Source organism: Callospermophilus lateralis, chromosome 2 (assembly GCF_048772815.1).
Source record: "Callospermophilus lateralis isolate mCalLat2 chromosome 2, mCalLat2.hap1, whole genome shotgun sequence".
Lineage (NCBI taxonomy): Eukaryota > Metazoa > Chordata > Mammalia > Rodentia > Sciuridae > Callospermophilus > Callospermophilus lateralis.
In genome coordinates, this window is record NC_135306.1 from 122,252,160 (window position 1) to 122,258,938 (window position 6,779).

Consider the following 6,779-nt stretch of genomic DNA (forward strand, 5'->3'; position numbering starts at 1 on the left):
TATATTTTCATATTCCCATTGGAACATCCATTCAGGAGAATCTGATTTCTTCAGAGTCAGTTTGTTCTATTCTGGTCAGTTAAAATTGTTAAAAAAAAAAAAATTCTCTCACTCTCTAAATTTTGGCTACTAAGCCATATTATACTGACTCAAGTTTATTTCTAACATAAATTTTATATCAAATATATATTTTCCTATAGAAAATGCCTGCCCCAAATAAGTTTTCCTTTTCTTTCTATCAACCATAAGTTTCCCAAACTAGCATTTTTCACATCCTCCGTGGAACCATCTGTCTTTGCCATTGACAGATCAGTGGCACTCAATGCTGCAAGATCCTGGGTGAATTTAGATGCATTCAATATAATGAAAACTTTGTATAACAGAAAGTTTTGTTAACAACCATGGTTATTTCAGAAAAGAAAAAATAATATTCTTTCCTGTGTAATGAATCTAGTGTACCTGTCTGATTTGGGCCTCCTTTCATAAATAATTCTGGGCTTTCCCATAACGCCTTGCTGTTCTGCAGAGTGTTTAGAGTACAACCACAATGGTTCTGGTTTCCTCCAACCTGAAAAGCTGTGAAACACTCAAAAGACCAGGTGGAAAAAAATGAATAAGAATAAAACTTGATAGCATTTGTTAACAACAACAAAAAAAAAAATCTGAAAATATTTTCTTTCACTTTCTCTTATTTTGTGGGTGAGTAAGTTCCAGTAAAGAAAAGATAAATAAACTTTCTCAGGCCAAATATTAGCACAAGGTTTGGAAAATCTTGTTTGTGTTAATAAAACTGTATATCACCTTGCATAAGATAATGTCAGATATTTATTTAAAAATATACTATTTTAAGTGGTTATTTTCCTATATAAAGTAGACTTTTCCACAGTTTCCACATTACTACATTTTTAAGGAAAAGAGAAGATGTTCAATCAATTTTTGTTGAATAAATGGTTATGTCTGCCATCTCCAAACTAAGAAACATCAAATATCTCCTTTAATTTTAATAAATTTACATTTTAAGGTTTATTCATAGAAGCTAGATTTCAAAATATGAAAAATAATTATAATGAATGTCTCATGACTTTTAAGCAAAATGTTTTGAGGTTAATCAAGTTTGGGGGATGTTGAAATCTGACAAAGATCTTTGACATGACAACCATAAGAACCCCAAATATTTTATAAAAAAAAGAACCTAATGATTTAATCATCATTAAGATAACAAAAATATATCTATACAGTGGAATGTCTATCAGCATCTTTCTGAAGTACCTTGTTATTTACATAGAGAACCTTCCTCTTTAATTCTCACATCAGTTCTTGCAATCTCAAAGATTTTTCAGTAAACATTGAAGAAGTACTGTCAGGATAGGTGTTTGCAGCCTGGCAAGATGACCATTTATCAATAAAATGTCTGCTTCTGTAGTCACCAATAACAAGAGTCATTGTCTATTCTGCTTCACAGTAAGAAGGAGCAAACTGTTCACAAATGGCGCTTGTTAGCTACAACCGCCTGCAGATGTTTGTAATTAGGGTTAAATGGGTGCCAACATGCTTCCTGGGAAGTAGGAAATAATTTAAGAAAGAGAAATCATTTGAGTTGGAACTTAAAGAATCAAACTAGCATTCAGAATGAGGAAAAAGCCTTCAGGCAGTGGGAAGGGCAGGAGCTAAAATTTGGAAGAGAAAAATGTCACCATGAACAGAAAACAGGGAATATGAGATGAAAACACACAGGGAATAAGAACAAAAAGATTAGATTCAGATACAGTTGAGGAAGACCATGGAATTTCAACGAAGAAGCATGGACAGTTATTTGGGCAATGAACAGTCATTGAGGTAAAACATTTTAAACATTTAAAGACGAATTTACAAATCCTGTATCTGAGTGTGATTTCAAGTTTTCCTACTACTTAATGTATTGATTTCCTGAGCAAGATGTGATTATTTTTAGATTTTAATTATTTTTTTTAAACCTCAGATGCCCAATATTGCTTAAATAAAGAATTTTGGCTCTATAACTTGTAAGATATGGAGAAATTCCCATACTTTTATAAAATATTCCAGATACAAGGGAGCTAACAAAGTCAAATATTTCCAATCATGACAAAGTGTGTGGGTGATTATACAATGTGTGCTACTCATTCAGTTTCTAAAGCTTTAGAGATTATCTCATCTCTCTAAAACATCTCTGTTGCTTAAAACAACATTTTGTTTATAATCTAACACACAATTAACATTTATATGACAGGCAATTCAACAAATATGATTTTAAGTATCCAAATTTCATTCAGTGATGCCACTTGTCTCTGAAGTGTCTTTCGTAACACAGTGTGTCATAATTTGAGGTCTCCTTTACAATTTCTTATGTCACTTGTTTTTTTATGCAACTTTCTTCCCTTATGGATACAAAATTGTGCCGTTTAACACACATCAGGAGTATTAGAATTATTTTTGAGTGCAGACATTTGATGTTGTCGGCATTTTCCCCTGCCTGTGTATATTTGTTTCAGCATAAGGGTTCCGTTCCCTTGTCCTAAATTGAGATGACTAGGACAATGAACTTCTTCCTATACTAACAGGAAAAGTCCAGTGCTGATACAAAATGAAAGTCAAATCGGGTAGAGGCACAAAGCAGCACCCAGTGCCTTGAAATATGAAATTTCTACTACTTTTCTGAATATTTAACTACTGGATAGCATTTTCCAAGTGTGTGTTATCTTGGAATTAGGATATAAGGTTATATTGGAACTAATTTTCACTGCTTGATTGTACAATGCCTAATAAAGGATAATGCTTAATAAGAAGGCAGTCTTTGAAAGTATGCAGAGAGCATATCTGTGGGATAAAACTGAAAGAAAAAAAATGTTGCTGCCACTTCACTATCGAAAAATCCCTCTGTCAGGAGCGTGTAGCTGAAATACTGGCCAAGGTGGTATAGTATGGGGCAGTACCACAGAAGAAATGCAGACCTGAGTTTTAAGTAAACTGAGTACTAGCCGCAAATCTGGATCTTATGTACTTGAGCAAGTCCTAAATCCCTCCTTTCATCTGTAAAATCTGACTCACTAATTTTTACAGAATTCTTATCAGATAAAGATTCTTAAAACTTGTAAAATGCAATTGAACTTCATAATGTTGTTATTTTGTATCTCTGGATTTACTCTTAAAATGACTGAGAAAGGATGAATTCAGTTTCCGGGCAAAGGTCCTAAGTAAATAGTACTGAAAGTTCTATTTACCATTCATTCATGCTGAGAGATCACAGTTTTAATTCTTTAATATGGAAGTGAATCAGGTTACTATAATATGACAAAATATTTCTGTCTTCTACTTAACACACTCAAAATATCCAGAAAACAACCTGTTTGGTACTTTACAATCAAAACTTAAATCCATTTTGCCTGGTGACATACTGTAATGACCACAGATTTTATATGAGATTTATTATCATGGTCTGAAGACTAAGAGTTTGCTTTAAAAAATGTTCATTATAAAAGTAATAACTGATATTTAGATGTTGTAAATGTACTAGAAAGATAAGCTTGAAGTCAGAGGCTATGGAACAAGCTTTTCCACTGTGGAGCAACATAATAACTTATATAATAAATTATCATGTGTTACTTAAAATTCTTTGGGGACTAAGGGGTCAAGAAGGGATGGGGACTGGAGCAAGCTGACTTGCTGATCCCTCCCTGCCTCTCTCACACCTTTCCCCTCAGGTCCCAGCTCTGCACTACAGCCCTGAGGATTGACTCCATTCTAGGTCTTTCCACTGGGCCTCTATTGCCAGTCAGGTTCCTCGTGCTCACCTGAGGTGGTGCCAGCCATTCCTTTGTTCCTCCCTTGGCACTTCTCCATTTCCTCTTAGGGATTGGATAGAGCTGTGCTGCAGGCTCTTAAGTGTGTTCTTCGAACCCTGGTCAGAGTAATGGTGAGGGGCAACATGACATTATTTCGTTTCACAGCTTCTTGGCATTCCAGAGGTTTCCTTCTGGCTCCTCAGGGCCTTTCTTAAACCAGCTCCAGGAAATGAACTTGTGTGTGTTTGTTGGGGGTGGGGGTGGGGGGCAGCGGGCGCGAAGGGCACTGTGGGAGCGTTATGTAAAGTAGGACCCCAACCGACAGAACTCCGGGTCCTCGCGCTAGCTAGGCCCGCGATGCTTGGTGCTTATACTGAAAAGGTTCCAGCGCGGGAAACCACCTTTGGGGTGTTTTGTTGCTGGTGTCATCACGCATGTGTCTTCGTGCCATGCTGCTGTTTGTCAACTCTTTAGATTAGAATAGCGCCATTTTAGTGTACGGAAGCTACAAAGCAGCGCAGACAGGAGCCTTTCCCATTTTCTGGAGATACTGCAGAAAAATGTCACGTCTGTTTTTGTTTGGAAACAGGAGACCCCGAAATAGGATCGAGCAGGAATTAAAAGGCCGGTTTGAGTTTCCTTAATGATATGTATTAGAGATTTCTTTTCTTCTTCTCAGTGCTGCACATTGAATCCAGGGCTTTATATTTGCAAGAGCTCTGCCATAGTAGAGCCACAGGGCTAGTCCCTCACGGAGTTTTAGTAATCTTTACTAAGGGGCCAGGTCTGTTATTCTAGGGGTCAGTGTTTTCACATGTGACCCATGACCCTTAAGCCCTGCAGGGCTTTAGGTTGTGGAGTCAGGTTTTGGGGCAATAGGATGTTGTTCATCCAAGGCCATCTTTCCTCCTCGCAGAAGATCCCTGGAGGTGGTACTGGTCACCACAGGGGCCATGAGGTTAGGTTGTTTGTTTCATCCTTCCTTTGTCTACATTTTTCCAAAAGCCATGTCCAGGCTGACCCTCATCACGTTTACCCCAGCCACAGACCCCAGTGACCTATGGAAGGATGGGCAACAGCAGTCAGAGCCTGAAAAGCCAGAGCCCACCCTGCATGGGGCTCCAACACAGGCTTTCTATGAAGCCGTGTTGCAGATGAGAGCAGTACACCTGAGCCCCAGAGATCTCAGCCTGATCCTGTTAGGGAGAAAAAAAGGAAGAAAAGAAGAATGACAAGGGAGGTTACAGTAGGAGAATCAGGAAGACATGGACAAGGGAGAGCCTTTGAAGCTGATCATTTTGTCTTAGTGGATATTGAAGGCCGTCCAGGAGGGGCACCTGGCAGAACTTCGAAGGCTGTTGGGTCCTGTGAGGCAGGGGGAGGTGGAGGGAATATCAACACTGGAGATGCCTTCTGGTGGACACCCCTGATGTGTGCTGCTTGAGCAGCGGGAGTGCTGCTATGCACTATCTCCTGGGCCTAGGGGCTGCCTGGGTAGGGGTCTGTGAGCTGGGTGGCAGGGATGCTGCTCAGCCGGCTGAAGAAGCAGGCTTTTCCAAGGTGGCCTGCATGATCAGGGAGAGCTATGGAGAGACATGGAACCCAAAGAACGGGTGCCCTTCTCCCTCCCCTCAGTACTGCGAGACCTGTGATGTCCATTTTGAAGACTACAACCACTGCTCATCTGCTGTCACTGTTCAGGTGTCCCCTGACCCCTAACCTTCCCTTTGGGCTGCCCACCTCCAGCCCTGGCTTCAAGCTGCTGCTGAGGGGAGACTGGGAACCAGGAATAGTGCTGGGACCCCTGGGTGAAGGCTGTGGCAACCCTATACCCACTGTCCTCAAGAGGGACCAAGAAGGACTAGGTACAGATCAGCACCCCAGCCTTGAGTCACACACTTCCCAGCTGGGGATACCCAGGCTTTGGGAGAGAGAGAGCCCCTTGAGTGGCCACACTGAGCTGGAGAGATAACAGAAAGTAAGAGGAGAAGGACAGAGTTGGGAGCAGGATCTGAGGATATACATGAACCTTGACTTCTGGCTTAGGTGAAGTCTGACGCTGGTCTGCTTTGAATTCTGAACTTGGATCTCTGACTTGGGCCCTTTGACTTATATTTTCTGGGATCTGCCCATGCGCCAGACCGTCAGGTTTTGGTCATTGGACACTGATTTGGGGAGGAAAGGCTGAGAGTTGAGAAATAAACATCTTGTATTGTGGTTTTAAAAAATAAAGAAAGAAAATAAAATTCTTTGGCCCTCCTTGTGTTTATCTACAACACTAAGACAAAATCTGGTCCATCATAAGGACATTATCAGACATACAAAATGATGAAGTATGTGTAAATATTTGCAATGTGTAACAGCATATGCAAATGTGTAATTATAGCAGTAGTAGTATCTAATAGAACACGAAGGAAAGGCAAGAGTCAGGAAGATTTCAGGGTATCACTAGATCCTATTCTAGAAGGAAATAAAACTAACATGAGTAAAAACATGAATAAAAGGAAGTTTCATTCACTTGTAGAGCTAACATGAAAGAATGAGAAAACAAATTGGATGGAGGCTGTCTTAGTTCATTTGGGATGTTGGTGGGATTCATTTTAATGTATTCATAAATGCACATAATTTGGTCAATACCTCCAGTACCTCCCTTCCCTTTCCTCCTCTCTTCCATAAATCCCTATTTTCTACTCTACTGGTCTCCAGTGTATTTTCATAAAATGAATTTTTTCCTCTTTTCTCTCAAGTTTCCACATATGATAAAAAAAAAATACGACTCTTTTAAAACTGGCTTATTTCACTGAACATTATGTTCTTAAGTTCCATCCATTTTCCTGAAAATAGCATAATTTTACCATTCTTTATGGCTTCCCAAAACTCCATTGTGTGTGTTTCTGTGTAAATATAACATTTTCTTTATTCATTTTTATGTTAACAGGCACCTAGATTGATTCCATAAGTTGGCTATTGAGAACTATG

General features: G+C 39.4%; 1 pseudogene; it reads left to right on the top strand.

Moving 5' to 3' along the window:
* The first annotated feature begins 4,807 nt into the window (after window positions 1-4,807).
* Window positions 4,808-5,850, top strand: LOC143387578 (G patch domain and ankyrin repeat-containing protein 1 pseudogene; annotated as a pseudogene).
* The last annotated feature ends 929 nt before the right edge of the window (window positions 5,851-6,779 follow it).